General features: G+C 41.1%; 1 long non-coding RNA gene across 1 annotated transcript in view; it reads left to right on the plus strand.

The window, feature by feature from the left end:
* The first annotated feature begins 3,502 nt into the window (after positions 1 to 3,502).
* LOC111658412 (uncharacterized) overlaps positions 3,503 to 19,439 on the plus strand; it is a 52,571-nt gene continuing 36,634 nt past the window's right edge. The window contains exon 1 of the long non-coding RNA XR_015437545.1: positions 3,503 to 3,978. This is a non-coding gene — a long non-coding RNA (uncharacterized LOC111658412). The remainder of the gene's footprint in view (positions 3,979 to 19,439) is intronic.

The following is a 19,439-nucleotide window of genomic DNA, read 5'->3' on the forward strand; positions in this document are numbered from 1 at the left end:
AAAAAGAGAAGCTGTGTCCCAGTCGTAATTCATTTCTTAAAGCAGCTATAATCAGTACTTTTATACTAACAGTGGATCATGACTGTAAGTGCTAAAAAAGTCTAAAAAAGTAAAAGTGAAGCCGTACTTTTCACTGCTGGAAAATGTCTGTTGAAAAACATAATATTGTCGTCAGATTAAAAACACAGATGAACTGCAATTATTATGATTATTGTTATTATTATTATGTCTATTATGTCTATTATTGTAATTTTAAAATTACTCTTCCTATAATTCCATATTATCTTTTACTTTTAATGTCAGTTTTTAACATATGTTAATTGTTAGAATAGTCAGAGACCTCTTGAAACACAAACATGTCACTTTACAGTAAGAAATCTGTCAGTTTTCTTTTTTTTAATGAACATTTTAGACTTTAATGCATCAACATTCATTAGTGCTATTTCTACTACTAGCCTACTTACAATATATTACAAAATAATACTTGGCAATTTGTGGTTCAGCATCTTGCTGAAGGACACTTGGACATGCAGACCGGAGGAGTCCGGGATCGAACGACTGACCTTCTGACTAGTGGACGACCCGCTCTACCTCCTGAGCCCTGGGGGGCAAGAAACATGACTCAGAATGAATGACAATGTTGCTTTGTGTCTGCTGGATTGTTTCAACCAGGAACACGTTAGCCATAACAACAACACAACAATATTGTGCGCTGTGCTGCACCCAAGTGTCCTCCACTTACAGCCTGACTGAGAACTGGGAGAATATTTCCCAATAAACTCAAAAAATTTTGTTTTTCATCATGTATATTTAGAGTGTTTGATTATTGACTATGCATTTGCCTCTACAGCTATAACAATAATGTATCTTTTTTTTTTGTCATTATGTTTTTCATGCTAACAGTAAAGTACACCTACACATTGTATATGGTGTAAAAAAAATACCTCTTTCTATGTCATGCTTCACATTTTATAGATGCTTTTATGTACTAGTTTTACTTCTAATGCATCTGTTTTGTGCTTCATCTTTCCCACTGTGACACTTTCATTTCGTCGCGTTGGATCAGTAAAGTCCATTTTATCTCATCTTATCTTAAACCTTCCTGTACAACTAGCAACTGCAGTCAACAGATGCATATAAAAGTGCACAATCTCCCTTTGATATATGGCGAGGTAAAATTATATAGGCTGACGAAATGAAAATAGACTTACTCATAGTGCCTCCAAACTGTACTGAAGTGCAGTTTTTGAGTAAATGTACGCCATCTTCCCACCAGATGTCTACTGGGAAGGAGCAGGATTATGAATATATGAATGAACTATCTCCCAAAGTCTAAATATTCAGGCCTGTACGCTCATCAAACTAAACCACAACTTCTTCAAACCTCCACAACTTCTCCACCAGTCCTGATACTATTCCTGAAACTAAATTCAGTGGGCAATAGTGACCAAACGGTGCCTGGCTGCCTAGTGTGCCCAAAAATAAATGTTCACTTCAACAATGACGCACTGCTAACCGTTATAATATCCTGCTGTTATTCAGGAGGCTCAACGTTTCCATTGGGGGCATGAAAACGCCATTTCCCATCTGGTATAAGCTCCCATCGTGATTATGTGCTGGGATAGGCTCATATTACCCAGGATATCCTATTTAATGTTTTTTTTTTTTTTTTGTGGTCACACTAAGTTCTCCTTCAATAATAATATCCAAAGTATTCAGCTTAATTATGTATGCTGGGGTATTTGTGATTAGGATATGAATATGCATATAAACAGCTTAGCCCAAATATGACCTCAAGTTCTGAGCTGGTATCCACAGTATTCTCTCTCTCTTTGAGCTCATTGGTGTGAAGTCATTTTTCACTGATATTTTCCAATCAGCTCGACTTAACAGGCCCACCATGGATGCTCGTGTTTAGAAACAGACATTGGTGTTTTTCACATTGCATCTTCCTTCACTGATGAATGTCTTGAGTCTCATGCTCACTATATCAAAGCACAAGTTCGGGAGGCTTGATTCTATGGTTATACACATCAAGCATATAACCTATATATATGTGTGTGTGTGTGTGTGTGTGTGTATGTGTGTGTATTACAGACTGTAAACCTCTAAAGGTGTAAATGGTGTTTTAATTTTTCATTCATTAATTAATTTTCATTTCTTTTTGTTTGCAAAATATACCTACATTAAAGGTCCCATATTGTAGAAATATGTATGTATTCAGAAACTGAGGCTAAAAATGAGCCATCCGGACTTCTGTAACTTTGTGATGTCACAACAAAGCAGTCACCACTCTCAGCCATGCCCCAAGCCCCGCCCACCTGGACCCACTGCCCGACCTTGCAGGATTTGGATTCTGTGAGTGTTTTCCTGAAATCTACTATATTCTTATTTGATTACTCAGAAAACAGTCAGCCAACCAGAAGAGAGGTTCAGAGCCTCCTCTCTTCTGATTGGCTCACCGACCTGTTGTTACTGCAGCTCCAGAGAGAAGCCTGAGAGAGGAGATGTAAACTGCATTGAGATGGTTTTTGGTTCTTAAAACCACAAATATATCTTCTTATGGATCAACACTTCAAGTAAAACACAACAGGAAAAGTGTAAAACATTGGACCTTTTTTTAAAAGAAAAATTTGTAATTACACCTTTAATTACACTGCATTATATACATAAATTGATTATTATTAAGAAAACAGTGAAGTCTTAGCAGCATTTCAATGCTGTACAGTAGCTGATGATAGATAGATAGATAGATAGATAGATAGATAGATAGATAGATAGATAGATAGATGAAGTACAGTAAAAGGTATAATATTTGCCTCTGGAAATTAGTGGAGTATAAAGGAACAAAAGACAGAAAACAAGCAAATATAAATGACTTTCCACCACTGATTTTACATCACTTTTGTTGTTTTTCATTTAATTTCATCTTTTATTCACCAGTACCGTTGTCTCCTTCTCGGGACTGAAATAAAGGCCAAAAGAACAAAGGCTGAGGATTGGACCTCCTAATCTGAGGTCCAGGTTCTTAGAGAGGTTTCCTTTCTGTCAAAATGAAGGTTGGTTCAATTTCACTCTCCCAATCGACAGTACACAAAAGCAACAAAAGCCTTTGAACGGCTCCATGGGATGAAACCTCTATTAAGTCTGGATTGATTTTTGACAAAAGTTTGGGAAGCTATATTCTCTAACTTTATAGAATTCATCAGAGACTTCTTTCCAAACCAAGAGCATCCTAAAACATCTACAGGATCTCAAACTAATTGCTTTTCCCTCTTAATCTCCTCCCAGACAGGGGCCTTGGACTAATGTGCGTCCCTCTTACAGAAGATATGGGTTCTCCTAAAAATCTTATTAGCGCCCCTGGGTTTGAGGGTTACAGCCTTTGAGCCGGTCTCATCTTCGGTTGTATTTTAAATAGGATGCACTTTGTCTTGTGATGACAGGTGAATCCAGGGATCTGACCGACCGCGCCACGCATGCACCGCTGGAGCGCACGAATCCAGTCGCACCGCCCTCCTGTCCGCCTGCTGCCGGGAGGAGCAGAGGAGAGAGCAGACCGGAGCGCGGCATCAAGAGTCACGCTACCTCAGGGATGTGGCAGCAATTTCGACAGCTCGAAATGCCCAACGAATTGCTCAGAGTTTGTCTTCTGTGAGACCTGAAGGCAAAGAACAAAGCAAAACGCGAGACAGAGAGGGAGGGAGAGAGAGAGAGAGAGAGAGAGAGAGAGAGGGAGAAGAAATAGAGCGGAGGTGCCGCTGCAGAAATTTCCAGCGGTGCCTGCCCGCCTGCTTGGGCTGTCGTTCGGGATCGTGAAGCGCGTCGGGAGCCGGTGTCCGAGTCAATCCAACCGTCGGGAGAGAGAGAGAGAGAGAGAGAGAGGCAGAAATAAAGAGAGAGAAGTCCACTTCCCCACATATCCCCCGCTGACACCTGCGTCTGGACCCCAGCTGCAGCCTATCTGCTGATGTGGAGGTGAGTGTCAGTGCGTGTTGTGTTTGTGTGGCTGGTTTGACAACGAGTTGATGTGATGGTTGCTGAAGGACTCACAGGTAAAGCCACGTGGTCAGACTGATAACTGTAGCAGCACACTTGTCCTGGGTTTATCTTTTATTTTTTTTTATCTGGCTCTGCGGTGTGTCACCGAGATGGAGCCCCAGTCATAACTTTCTGCACATTACAGCCTCCCTCACTGCACAGGCGTCACAGCATGTGGGGCTGCGTGTCTGATAACATCACAAATGCAATAAGTCACAATCGGGAAGAGAGCGTGCATCTGATTTGTGTCCAACCCAGCAACCAGGCAGAATCAAAGGGAAAAGTGTCCACAGCTCTCACTAGCTATGTCTTTAAACGCATTATAGCTCCATTGAAGAAGCAAAAACAGCAGGAGGTATTGTTTATCTAAATGAAACATATGCCTAATGGATGACAATCAATGTGTCTAAGTAATATAACTAAACCTCATAGGCAAAACAACATGGCATATGCTTTTATTGTGAAGTAGTGCTGACACTAATAGTTAATGTTGTCTAAAAAAGGACACAAAATGAATAGATATTTCCCAGAGAGCAAAATAAATCCTGCCCATACTTGGGCCACATGCTTGTTGTCTTCTGGCCCAGTATACACCTGGATCAATGGCCCGGATCTGGCCCATATAGAGCATGATTGTCAGATACTACTTCCACATCTGGGCCGATTCTGGCACGCACACTTCCAACTGTCAGTCAGTGCCGGAGAATAGCAGCCAGAATCTGCCCAGATGTGGACGTATATGGGCCAGATACGGGCCAAGGGTGCAGGCGTATGTTGGGCCAGAAGTTTCATTTTGCTATCCGGGTTGAAATTACACATTCATTATTCAAATAAGAGGATTTGCAGCTTTTCTCTGTTTTTATATGATTATAAATTCAAAACTGTTTGGCTCTGGACAGTTGGTTGGACAAAGCAAGATATCTGCTTGTTAGTGTCCTCTACTTTTTCACAACAAGAAAAGCAAATATTTAGCAGGAGAAATATTTCATAGGTTAACAGAAATATTAATTAGTTGCAACCATGCAACATGGTGAAACAAAACAGCATGTATTCCGCCAAAATACCATCATTTGCCTCTGTGGGTTCTACTCTCAGTCGCTGGCTGACCACAGCTTTCTGAACATCACGACAAAAGAAAAGCGGAAGAAAAGAGCAACACATGAAGCACCCAGCAATGTTTCAGCTCTTCTCTGACTCGACTCCATGCCTAACATGCAAACAGCTTCTTTCCGAATGGAGATCTCAGCAATAGGAAAAAAAAAAGATCTGCTGTATCTGACATGAGCTCACGTCATTAATGCTGAAACTGTAACAGTAACGCATCACCAAAGGCGCACATTGTCCTTAAAGTCGCCGTAGAATTGCATCATCTGCCGGAGCAGCTCATGTCCTGCGGTGCGAATGACAGCTCCATGGCTCATGTGAAAGGCCTGTAGCAAAACAGCAGCTCATTACAAGTGCAGCAGCTCGGGCTTCCTCTGGCAGGAGGCTGCTGGCTCATTAGGGGTCACCGAGGGGCGAGTCTCCCACTATGAGCCTCAGCTTGTTACCAGAGCACTCTGTGAAACCACTGTTAATTGGAATGAATTTATTTCCACTGACAGATACGAAAAGATGAACACGAGTCAGTAAAACTATCTCCGTGCTGCACGAAACTCACTGTTGTGCTGATGATGTTTATTATTAATATTATTATATTTAGTATAAAAGGCAGACAGCCTTGTCCACAGAAGTGGGTTTGATCCCCCACAACAGGAAATAGTAGGAAAGCGGGACACCTCATCAGTGTCATGAGGAAAAACAATGATGTTCTGCAGGGGATTCTGCTGCTGGCTGCCTCTGATCCTCACTCTTTGACTTAAAGAGATTTGGAATGAGGAAATTATCGACTACATGATGTGCAATGTTGAAATTCAAAACAAAAATAGGCACCAGCATCCTGTCATCGCATGAGTCCGGATTACACACTCAGTGGGTTCCAGGAGAAAAATATGTACAGACATTTTCTCAATATAAATCACAGTGGTCAGCGATCTATTTGGTAAATCACTTGCTGGATTGGCATCAATATCTGTAAGGGCTTCAGTTTTGACATTGATGAGAAGACTCCTGAGAAGCGATAGAGATTTTTTTTCTATCAATAGCTGCCTGATCATATCTATATACATAAATACACACACACAGCATGAGGCATGATCCCTCACTGGCTTCCCATCCGCGACAGCAGCAGTGAGCATGAGTTTTTTCTTCACTGGACCAACCTGCAGCTTTGTTTTTATTATGAGAGAGACACTTGTCCAAACGGATGAATTATATTTTCATTTCATATGTAACTCCCTCTTATATTGTACATTGTTGTGACATTATTGTCTTGGTCTGTATCAGCGTAACAAAAAAAGCTCGACTAGTTGTTTGCACATGAAACGCATGAATAACTACATTTAACACTTGATATCTGTGATAGATATTATATAATGACATTTGTGAAATAAATAAACATTTGCATAAATTCACACTTCAAGAAAAAAAAGTCCAATCCCAGACCAGCTGAATGAAGACAGTGGAGCGGAGACACCAGTGGACACTGACACGTTGAGCAGAAAGAAGGGCAGCATGTGCTCGGGTTGGACAGAAGAGGTTGTGCTGTGGTATTACTGTGCAGATTTCCACTGGTGAATGCTAGTATGAGGCAGAACAAACAGTCTGCATACTTTCTTTCCCTGGCTACAAAGTGACTAGACTCTTAAATCAAATGAGTCATATTTTTACACCCATTCATACTGTACAAGTCATTTTTCTTTAAAGGAAGGAGAGGCTCCCATTGACCCTGTGTGCTCAGGCAGAACATAAACCTAAAAAGCTCTAATCCTTCAGACTTTTTTTTGAATGGAATTACATGCAGGCTTATTTCTGTTGCCTTGCCACAGTTAACACAGACAGTTTATGTAGACAAGAAGAAAATGTCTATCTTAGGAAGACTTTTTTATGCTTGTAATTGTGTGATTGCTGCCGCAGTCACACCATCGAGATCCTCGGTCTTTATTATTATTCGTTTTCTTCCGTGAGTTTTTCGGCACGTTTGTAGTCTGCTCTAAAATCCTGTTTATCTCCAAAGCTTTATCAGCAGGGGTCTAAAGCTTCACACTTACTCCACCCAGAAACACTTTCACAAGTTCCCGTTGAATTAAATGACGCAATTATCGAAACTTCGCTTATAAAAGCCGCAATGACATCTCCTTGTTACAAGATTCGTAATTCAAAATGAAGATGACCTTCAAAAAATGAAATTTTTTGCAGCGTAAGATGCAATGAACTTGCCTAGAGATGATTGCAACATCATCCACTCAGGTAGTCTGGGCGGCGCACTCACTTGATTTCTCCGTGAAAGGTTAGACAAATGCCACAAATAACTGTCGGTCTGCCTCTTGACCGCGCTCTTCCCCTCTGGTGTCTTACCATGTTGATTATCTGAGGTGGTGCAGGTCATGAATGTCTCGGCAGCTGGAATCTATTGAGCAGCCACTGAGCTTTTCGCTGTGACACGAGGGATGTGAGGCGTAAGCGTCAGAGAGTGGAGGCCGCTCCAGCGATAGAGGATCCGAGCTCGGGGTCTGTGTTCAGTCGCTGTGAAGAGAAATCTTAATGCCAGCGCTGAGTGAAAGACTGAGTTACTGACTGACTTCCTGCCTGGCTGAATGACTGAAAGAATGGACCGTACTTACAGCATGCTTAACACCGATGCCAAGATTAGCAGAGGAAGGAGCTGAAACACTCCAGGCATGAATCCAGACTGTATATTCATACAGTCAGAGATGCATTGATGTGGCTGTCAAGTGCTTAGCTGGTTCAGTGAGCAGTGTGATGCAAAGCTTGAATATCATGTTTATTAAAGAGAGGGGAGAGGAGGGGTCTTGTGGTTCTGGGTATATAATAGTCAGCCCCATATGCTCAACATAAGGTTTTCTCCTTCTACAGGAAGGCAGAATCGGTTAGCGTGAGGCACCTATCATGTTTTAATTGAGTTTACCTCGAATGGCAGCATCTGTTGTTGAAGTTTGTGGAGTTACTCTCACGACCTGAACTTTTTTTTTCTTAGCGAAAGTTAATTGCCCACAGTAGATTCTGCCGTACGTCCATTTTCTTCCACTTTAACATCCATTTTCACTTATATAAGCCTTTTACAATTGACTGTGCGCTACTGTAAGTAACATATAACTGCACATGAGTGAGTTCTGTGCTCATGGACAGCAAGAATCTTACTCACACACTCTAGATGGAAAAGTTGTTCTCAGTATTAAAATGTCAAGCTTTCTACACTTAATGTTAGTAATGGTGGGGTGAATATTAAATGAGAAACATGATGCATTAAAGGTCCAAATGAATTAAGACAAACTCTTTCTTGATTATGATATTGAAAATATTGCGATACTATCAAATACAGGCACAAGCCGACTCTTAGTTACAATTTTAATAACTTTATCTTTTAAACCGATGGTTTAAAGACTTAAATTTGTAAATTTAAATGTGTCTGTCACTAAATCACAGATACCAACTGAAACACAGTGTGTTATAATGATGAAATATACAAAATGATCCATCACATCCACTGAGAGCTTTTGCTAGCAGCCTGAAATCTAAACATCTCTGTGTGTCATGTGCGCCATCTCATATCTCCTTGTTATAATTTATAATGTTCAATCAGCACCATAATTAAATTCTTACATTTCTTTAGTTAAGTAGTGCCTTTGCAATAATCATAACACCACATTTACATGTCAGTATCGTAGCACTGATTTGTAGTTTCTGCGCCTGCATGAATCTTGTGATGTCAAATTACTAGAGCTGGATATCAGACCTGAATACAATTATGGCACAGGCAGAAATGAAATGAAATAAACATTCTTCCCTGTTTATGTGGAGACATTTAACATTTGAGAACATGGTCTTTTAAATGAAAGAAATTATCTTCACCAAAACTGTTCTGTTCTGCATTATATTTACTGGCTCTGTATTTGTCTGCAGATCCCAACCCCCTGAGATGTACGATTTCAAGTTCCCACAATTAGGTCTGACCTGAGAATGTGATGTGATGGCTGATTACTTTTTTTTTATTGCAGGGAACAGAAATTAGTTTTTGTCCATATTTATACATTTGAGATAATATATTTATATTTTATAAAGATATATCTAATAGATCAGGCAATAATAAAGTTTTTTTGATATGAAACGAACAGCCAGTAATTAAGAAGTTGACTGAACGGTAAAAGCAGGAGCCTGATGCAGGACCATGAACTTCTGGGACGTGTAAGCTTTGCCTCATGTATGAAGTGACAGGATTTATATTTGTAACTGGTAATTTGAGGTCACCTTGAGGTGCTATACAGTAGTGTGGTGCAGTGCACTTTCACATATACAGTGTGTACTTTGTGTGTTTTAGCACCAGAGCCATTTTGCGAATTAAAATAAAATTTAAAAAGAAACTGTAGCTGCTGGGGGTATTTCAATCCACTCCACTTCCTGTCATCGTTCATCTGTGCTTTAACAAATTCCCTTTTACCCCCAGTGTTTGATTTGGCTTCCCCATTGTCACGTCCTTTGAGAGGGGTTCAAAATGACATCCACCACATCGTATTAGGAGCCGCTCTTTGCACCAAACACTCAAAGAGAGGAGCTTTAACTCTTCTCCAGCGCTGCACGTTATGTCATACGTGTGAACCTCAGATTTATGTTCCATCTGTCGTAGGCAACGTTGTACGACCATGCACAGTGATTCATTCAACACTGAGAAGTTCATTCACATTATGGCTGGATGAAAGCCAAATACTACTACAAAGGATAATGCTAGTGAAGTTGAGAATTTTGCCATCATTAGTCCAGCTGACTGTCATGCCGGTTTACTTTTTAGAGTGGTTTTACTTTGGCTGCTTGTAATTATGTGGAATGTGAATTTATTTTTCTCTGAGATTGGAAAGACTTTAAGAACATTATTCAAACACATTAACAAGAAAAGCCAGTGCACTATGATACGCATCCAAACTGTGAATGCAGTGTTTTGATACGAAGTGGTTCCAATTAGGCTGTAAAAAACCCCCCCCCAAAAAAACAGGCAGTGCCCTAGTTCTAGCAAGTCTTGCCGTCCTTTAGCTGGGCTAGCAAAGGTGAAGCTCATTCTGGAGACGTCTAACGGCTAAAGGCCTGAACTCTGGTGCACCAAACCCAACAAGGTATTAAGGGGAATTTTTTCTAAGTTTGCTGATCTGAAGGAGAAAACATGATCTTTCAAACAGTCAAGGTTCTTTTTGAAAAAGGAGTGTAAGTGTGTTTTATCATCAGGTTGTACCTCAAATTCCTGATGTTCCTCCTTGATACCAAAGGGCTTTTCTTTTAAATTGATAGTATTATATTGCATTTAACAAACACTAATTTACTTTTGTAGCTTTTTGTAAAAAAAATCGGTTGCTCCTAAAAGATTTTTTTTTAATTGAGAATAAAGAGTGCCTAAAATCCTGCATCACAAGAGTAAAATTAGACGAGGGGTCTTGTGGTTCTGGGTATATAATAGTCAGCCCCATATGCTCAACATAAGGTTTTCTCCTTCTACAGGAAGGCAGAATCGGTTAGCGTGAGGCACCTATCATGTTTTAATTGAGTTTACCTCGAATGGCAGCATCTGTTGTTGAAGTTTGTGGAGTTACTCTCACGACCTGAACTTTTTTTTTCTTAGCGAAAGTTAATTGCCCACAGTAGATTCTGCCGTACGTCCATTTTCTTCCACTTTAACATCCATTTTCACTTATATAAGCCTTTTACAATTGACTGTGCGCTACTGTAAGTAACATATAACTGCACATGAGTGAGTTCTGTGCTCATGGACAGCAAGAATCTTACTCACACACTCTAGATGGAAAAGTTGTTCTCAGTATTAAAATGTCAAGCTTTCTACACTTAATGTTAGTAATGGTGGGGTGAATATTAAATGATAAAACATGATGCATCATATTTTATCAGATGACAGTATGTTGTTGAATGAATGTGGTAGTCAAATATTACACTGTACTATAATACACAGTATTTCCCCCTGAAATTTATTGGGGTGGAAGTAACTTGTTACGTAGCTACAGATTCAATGATTAAATGATTTTCATCCAAAATTTTCAAGTGAAAAAGTCAAATATGCTTCCCACTTCTCAGATGTTAGAATTCTTAGTCTTAAATGATGGTAAATTGAAAAGCCTACATTTTGGTTTCCGACTATTGGTCGGACAAGACATTTAATAATATGAACACACGCCACGCCCGTTTTCAGTGTTATCTGCTGTGCATGTATTGAGTAAATCCATTTAAAATATTAAATGTGACTTTCCACGTCTCATTAAAACAATATATATATAATATACAGGTGGAAACAGGTGACAGTCACTTGATCAACAGGATGCCATATGAATCTTCATTTTCCCTGCACAGTAAACAGAGGAAACGAAAGAGCTGTCATGTCACAGCGCGGAGCTAGAAAATGGTTCAAACGAGAACAGTCATCTTAGCAAAACTACCGTCCATTACTGGGGAAAAAGTTGCTTATATAGCAGCATTAAGTCTCCCTGTGTTTTGAAGTGGAATGATCTTACACTTACTGAAGTGTGCTTTGGCTGCCTCATCTTCTGTCTCTGTGGCCATTTTCCCTCAGCGCCTCCCCCTCTGCTGCTCATTCAGTATAATGTGACTTTCTGCCCATTAGTAGCCAAGAAGGTCTGCACTCACACAGTTTAGTGCCAGGTTCACATCTACAAAGAGCGCACTCCTGTTCTTAAGGTTTTATCTCTTTGTGTGGAAGACATTAATTAATCAATCACAACATAGCACCGCGCTGTGTAGTCCTGTGACCCGTCATAACTCACTGTTGCTGCCAGAATTAAAGGGCCAGTACAAAAATACAGTTTTCTTCTAGTCACAGTGATAGTGGTATCTAACAATGTAGGAAGTTTTGTGCAAGTGTGTGTGTGTGTGTGTGTGTGTGTGTGATTGTGTGCTGAGGGTTTTTGGATAGCTGCCTCTGAGATTTCTACATCCACCCCAACACAATGGAGACAACGGTGACAGCTTTCATTAGAAATACTTTCTACCACAGAAGTAGTCCCTATGAAAGAGGTTGACAGTCAGTTTTTAAAATGTCTTTTTTTCTTTCTTTTTTTTGGAAGAGCAGAAATGAAATTCCTTTCATCTCCATTGTATCGGTGTGGAGACAAGTTTCAGAGGAGAAGGCCACAAAATCGTGGTTCATAAAACTAAATCAGTTTGAATGGGTAGATACTGCAGCACTAGGGATAAGGGAAGGAGAGATGTTTTTCTTTTCAGCTCCAGCAGTAAAAAGTTGAATGGTTATGATTACACTGACAGAGAAATAGTACTCAATGTGAGTTGGTCATATCTGGCTGATAACTGATCTGCTTGATACAGACCATGTACTGACAATGCATCCCTATTTTATTTTTCTGTAATTTAGGTGAACTGATCCTTTAACATAATATTACAAAATGTTTTTAAGTTTGAGCGTAAGTGAGAAATTGAATGGTAACATTGACCTATATGTGTGCCATGTTTACAGCAGTCACATCATGAAAATCAAAAGTGTTTAACATCCATATGGTGTTTTTATTGTTTTTTATATAAAACAAAGCAGTCAACTCCATGACTGAGTATTTCCACCTCGAACTGCAGTGAACCAATGACAGTCTCATAAACAAACTCCTGGGTCTGGGTCTGACTGAGGCTCAAACATGTGGCTGAGTCTCTCTGATGTTTCTTCTGATGTGATGTTTCTTCCATCTCGCTACTCTCTGCTCTTTTACCCGTCAACCTAGGGCACGCAGTGGTAGTGGGCGGGGCACAAGGCCTGATCTAGATTTCTCAAGTAAGCATAGATGTTCTTCTATCCCCAGTTTTTTTTTCCACTATTAAACCATGATAAAAAGAATTTAATCAGTATTTTTACATAGTTTAAAAATGTCTGGAGAGGAACTTGAATATGTTTGAAGTTTGGACTGTAGGTCAGACAAAACAGCCAATATCCCGACATCGCAATTGGCATTCTGAAGGGCATTTTCCACTATTTTCTGACATTGATAGGTGAGAAGATTAATCGTTTGCTCACTCAGAGTCCTAATTGTACTTTCTACCTGGGAAAATTCTATATAATAGGAGGGCTGAACCATTATATACAGTACATTAGAGTTGTAAGAGTCCTCTTGTTGTCTGTAATTAGGACTGTAGAGATGATAATGGGCGCTAATGGATTGCTAGACAGCAGCACCAAAGTGTCAAAGAATCAAAGGAAGAGTGAATTCCCTTATGAAATATGCATCAACGACAGTGAAATAAAGACTAAAGGCAAGCTGTGCTTGTTTGGAGAATGGGGTGGAGGGCTGGTTGAAATAGGTTGCGTAACCATGCCATATTGCTATTCCCCCTTTTTTTTTTTTATATTCACACCAGCTGTTGATGAAAGCATGAGGCAGCTTTGATCACCAAGAGGAGGTGCACTAAGGTTGACATTACAGATGAGGACCTGAAGGCGACTGAGACTGCCTGCTTGCTTGATTTATTTATTTATTTATTTTCACAAAGGAGTTTGATTTCCTCAAGCTGCTTTTCGGAAACTAAAGAAAAGTGAACATTTTTAAAGCTTTGTCTTCAAAATCCTGCTTTACCAAATCAGATTTAACAGTTATGGTTGTTCAGGAAGGTTTCTATTACTGGCTTCTCTCAATAATCTGATCGCATGTATTGTATACACGTCCCAGAAGAACATGCAGGTGGTAAATGTAGAGCAGCAGAGCACCATGCAGAGCAGTACATCAAACTCTTAACAGACTCTAGTAAACAATGAAACCCTCATGAATAATTGCTTCCAATTGTTCCTCTGATGGAGTCACCAGGATTACCAATAAATGGCTGAATATGAGGCTGTCTGTGCTGATATTTACTCCTCCGCAGTCCCACTGTTAACAGGTCCCAGCAAGTCTTTAAATTTTACTCACTGAAGCTCAGATTGACAAAAGTGCAAACTCCAAAAGTAAGCGTTTGTATAAGGCGCCTTCGGAAGGAAAATTCAAATAGCACAGTTGATGCACCTGCGACTGAAGCTGCTCATTGTTGTTACTAATTTATCACTGGAATTTCAGACAGCACAGGTGCTCAGATGGTATATACAGGTCTGAAGATTACTGCTGGAGGAGCCGATTCACTGGATGTCTGGAGCTTACAGTTGCAAAAATCATCAAGTTAGGAACTAGTTTCAAAAGTTTGCCCAAATTTATGCCAATTTGACACTTCGAGAAAGTTAACACACACAGCTGGGTCCAAAAGTCTGAGAACGCTTTCCCAGAATGGCATGGGTGTGATTCTTCCCACAGCAGTGATGGCAGTTAGCCAACTAGCGATTGCAATATTTCCTGAACAAATTCATGGTATGAGTAAAAGCAAGTTAGCTAATGTTATCATGCCTCCTGTAGCCGGTCACTAATGAAACTGGCTTACACATCGATGAGAAGAAAAGCCAGTTCTGAGTCAAGCTGGAGCTTTTTAGCATCCCACAGGGTTCTCCTTGTGTGTAAAGCCAGACCAGTATTGGCTCTACCGTCGGACTGGGAAAGAAATTCATCCTCCAGCTGAACAGGATTTGAGCTGGTACTCCGGGTAGTATGTGATGTCCTTGACTAGTTTTCTCGATGAAGATATTTGCACATCTAAATGTCTCAGGTGCATGCGCGTTGGAACGTGTCTTTTCAAGACTGAAATGTCCTTGACCAGTAAAATATAGGACAAACAAACATACATGTGTTTACTACCAGAACATAAATATAAAACAACCAGCAGTTAAATAAAGATCAATCTAAAGCAGTTAAATAAACTATTATTTAATGCACATATTTACTGTAGTAAATGGTAAATATCATTGATTATCATTTTGTAATTGAAATAGGGAATCAATAAAACGATACCCATCCCTAATAGCTACTTGCATTTACTGTAGTTAAACTTAAGAGTATGCAAAATGTCGTTGGTGTAAAAAAGTGACGATAATATACAAGCTTCACAGAAATGTAAATATTCCTAACCCTGAGCCAACTGATCTGCCAAAAGTAGCTGGAATCATGACGTGTCGTGCTCCATGAGAAGATGTTACATTTGAACCCTTCACATTTGAAGCAGTTTGAATTTGTTCCATCACTTTTGTCTCATTTATTATAAATAGTGCTGCATGCCTGCGGTGAGGCTCACTCACTTGCACTGCGCTTTCGACTCTCTGGGTTGATGTGGAGAAAATGACTCTGGTTTTGGCTCGAGCGCCGCATGTCGGGAGTCGCTCCACCCTCTGTGACAGGCTGACTACAGAAGTGAAGCGACTAACTGCTCCGTCAGTCCTGAGTTAGTTTAAAGAAATGGTCTCTCACTTATTCAGTGAGAAATCAGTCACCAACTCAAGATTACTGTTTGTATTTTGGGTCGTAACATTCACACACCAATTCATGGCAGAGTTGCATGGCTGCAGAGGAGAGGTCAGTTGTTTACATGTGAATTTCTGTAGGAAATAATACTACAGAATGTGAAAACTGTCTACACTTCTGTCTGTAGTAAAAAAAAAAAAAAAAAAAAAAAAAGTGAATATCTTTGGATTGCAATGTTGTTTTTAAAGATCCAATGACTCAGAAATTTCATTATAGACCTCACTGTGCTCATTCTCAAGCCAGAACACATGCATTACTATTATTAAAGTATTTTAATGGTGATGCATCACCTTCGTACAAGAGCTTTTGGCTGGATCTCTGCTCTATTTACTCATCTTACTCGTCTCTTTTGTAAAAAATAAAACAAAAATAGAATAGGACTTCTCCGTTGGCGCCAGTTACAGGGCACGCACCTGGAGCTGATCCGGGAACCTGTTGACGCTGTTGCATTTGTCATAGAGAGAGATGGATAAATGTCAGATTACCTAATACCATGTGATTTTGGATACCTCTATCCCCAGAGGCACACACACGTACACAATGTCAGCAGGGTGTCTCCGAGAAAATCTAATTCTGCTTCTGTGTCTTCAGGTACACATCTGCCATCACCCCCTTAAATTGAGCTCATGAATTATTGAAGTCTGTCCCGCTGCACCGATCCTAAAGTGTAATTAGTTTTGCCCAACACTTCTTGTCATGATACACTTTGAGAGAGCTGCAGGAAGAGGTGGTGTGTGTGGTGGTGGTGGGGGTGTGTGTGGTGGTGGTGGGGGTGAACGCATTGTTCCTTTAAGACAGGAAAAACTGTAAAGTGGAGGAGAGCAGGGAGGAAAGCACCAATGAGAAACCGGGGTTTACAGAAACTGTTAGTGGCACCTTGGCGAGGAGAGTTGTGCATTAGGGGGAAAAAGAGGGGAGGTGTGATGGGATTGTTTTTTTTTTTTTTGTAAGGGGGGGGCGAGAGGGGCTCTTGAGAGGGTGGGCGAAAGAACGAGATAGAGTGAAGGAAGGGAGAGAGAGAGAGAGAGAAAGAGAAATTGAGAACATCCATGCGCGGGAGTGGGAAGACACAAAAAAAAAAAAAATCCTCATCACCAGGCTACTCACTGCCTTTACAATGACTGTTTATCCCACTTTTCTGAGAGCCAATTATCTGCTCCCGCATGAGTCATGGAGATCATTTAGACTGGTGGCGTTCGCCGAGCATCGGCAGAGCTTCCTCGCGATACGCACTCAGTGAGAAGGACTGAGCGCGGAGATGCGTTTACGTGCTTTAGGCAGGTGAGTGTGCTGATTTTTCTTTTCTCATGACGGTGCTGCTGCGAGAGGTGACGCTTCCTGCCTCCACTTTCCAGCAGTTCCATTCGTTCTCTCTGCATGCTGCTCCGTGTGCGTGCGTGCGTGCGTGTTTGTGTGTGTGTTTTTTTTTTTCCACGCTTCTTGGAGGAATATCTGTCTCCCCTCAGGCAGCACGCTGCTTCTCTCCTCCCTTTCAAATTAAACCCCCCCCCACCCCACAACCCCCCCCCTCTCTGTCCCTATCGCGTGCTGTCCTCTGCTTCCTCCTCTTCCATCTCTCTGTTCCTCTGCCACTGACGGTGAGACATGTTACCGTGTCCGATCCGCACAAAATAACTCATTTCAGCCGCACAGTGCTCTCCATCCTGCAGCAGTTAACCCGCTGAGCCAGGCTGCAGTGAGCAGTGTTTACCTCTTTGATGATCCAACTTTCAGAGTCTCACCAGTCGCTGCTGCTCTGTTCATCACACCAATTAATGTGTCTCATAATTAGTCCGACATGTCGCCCTTTGAAAAATGGCAGGAGGCGTAAATACTAAACCATGTCAATCGGTCATGTTTGTGTTTTCGCTTCAGCGAGGTGTTGCCACGTCCTCGCAGCTCTTATCTCCCTCACTCGCACTTCCATCGGCTTATTTCACACAGTGAGAACTTTATTTCACTTTTTTTTTTTTTTTTTTTCTTTTAGGAAAACAACTCCCAGCTCGGTGCAGAGGTTACCGAGCAGGTAAACCTCAGCTGTCCCGTCTGAGCGCTTTAGCGATTGCAGTGAATCGCCGGCCCGGGCCCCGCTTGGCTCTATTTCATACCATTGTCTGCTCACGGTGATTAACTGCCCGCGCTTGTGGCTCGGGTGGTTTCTGCTTTGTGTTGAGAGCTCGGCCGCAGCCGGAGGACGGGACTGAGTGTGACTGGGGGGGGGGGGTGCCAGGATTGGAGGGTCAGCTGATCGGCTCTGAGGTGCGGGAGATTTATGACCCCCCCAGAACAAAGCTGTGTCTGCTGAGGGACCATAAACCATAAATCAGGGAGAAGTGGGTCAGATTGGGTCAGTGCTCATCTGCTCGCTGCAGATCTGTTCTCTCTTTTCCTAAAGGTGCTTTTCTTTTTTTTTTTTCTCTTTTCACACCTGACTCTGACACCATAACTGACTTTTCCACTCATTTCTCCGCTCTCATTTCCATCACTTTTTTTTTTCTGTGCCGTTGAACTCAGCGATATTCACCTGTCAGTCAAGTTTGCTAATGAATTCTTGTTTTCTATTTTAAAATGTCATTAGCTTCTCTAAGTGAATCACCCCCTAATCCTTTTATTATCTCCAGTTATGTTAACACTGTTGGCCTTTAGTCTCTGCTCATCTTAATCATCCTAATTATATAATGTTTGTCTTTTTCAAGAGGCTGATGAGAATGAAATGGCATGTTTCATTCTGGCAGCAACTTGTAAACCAGGCGTGGAAACTTGATTCTGATGCTGGTTTGACTGGTTTTGTCTCCCTCAGGGCAATCGAAGGACGAGCAGTGAGGTTTAGCTATAGACATGCATTACATTACAATGATTCAGCTGGCATCTGCACGCTGAAAGTGGGCTAAAGAAATTCTTTATGAACTGTTGTGTAAGCCTGATATTTAGCAAAAAACATGCACAGGCATGCGGCAGACTGTAGGCTTTACTGTAAAGGCAGTGGGCGACGGGTATGGGAATAGCAATGAATAACTTGAAGCTGTGTTTTCGAAGTTCAGACAGCTTGAGTAGGGAGATAAATAATCTCTGCCAGGAAGGATGGATCTTAATTTATTTGTGTCTCTATTGTTGCACAAAGAGGCACTGCACACTGCTGCTGGAAATCAAACAGATGCAAATGCTGTGGCTGTGGAATGGAAATGACTGCGAAACATCACAAGTCTCTCAGTATGACTGCCATAACAGCAGGGATTTGTACTTGTGTTTACGACAACACTGATAATATTTTCTCCCATTTTAGGGCGAGCAGGAATTAAGCGTGAGAGCGAAGCGTGCCGCGTTAATGTTTTCCCCCCTTTTATTATGCTAATACCTCACAGGTTTACAGTTTGTTAGCTATGTATGGAATTGTCATATGCATGTATATGTATTGTCAGCAGAGAAAAAAGTCCCCCAAAAGAAATTTCAATTAAATACTTCCCAAACACCTTCATGGTTATTATATGCTTCTTATTATGGGAAGTGAAAAATTCTGCAGCTTGAAAAAAGGCAAAAAAAATGACCTTTTCTGAGCTAAATGTTAATTCATACACAGTGTAAACATGGCCTGCACGGCAACTGGAGTCATCCCAGACGGTTTTGCCTGCAGTTTGTGGCTTTTCACACATTGAGTTTGCATGTCGTCCTCAGCCACCCAGAGTCATTATGCTGAAGTTGTGTCGCTACGACGGCTCTCGCTGTCAATGTCGCCGTAATGGTGTTACAATCAAGTCTGCAGGGTTTGGGTCTTATTGTTACATTCGTTTTTGGACGTGACTCGGGACTTTACTGGGAAGCTGTTGTTTAGCTGATTAATATGATTCCCACGTGCAGCAGTTTATTGTCAGTATTATATGGTAATGTACAGCATAA

This window comes from Seriola lalandi, unplaced genomic scaffold (assembly GCF_002814215.2).
Source record: "Seriola lalandi dorsalis isolate HSWRI2012SDOR001 ecotype SW California unplaced genomic scaffold, Sedor1 jcf7180002054442, whole genome shotgun sequence".
Lineage (NCBI taxonomy): Eukaryota > Metazoa > Chordata > Actinopteri > Carangiformes > Carangidae > Seriola > Seriola lalandi.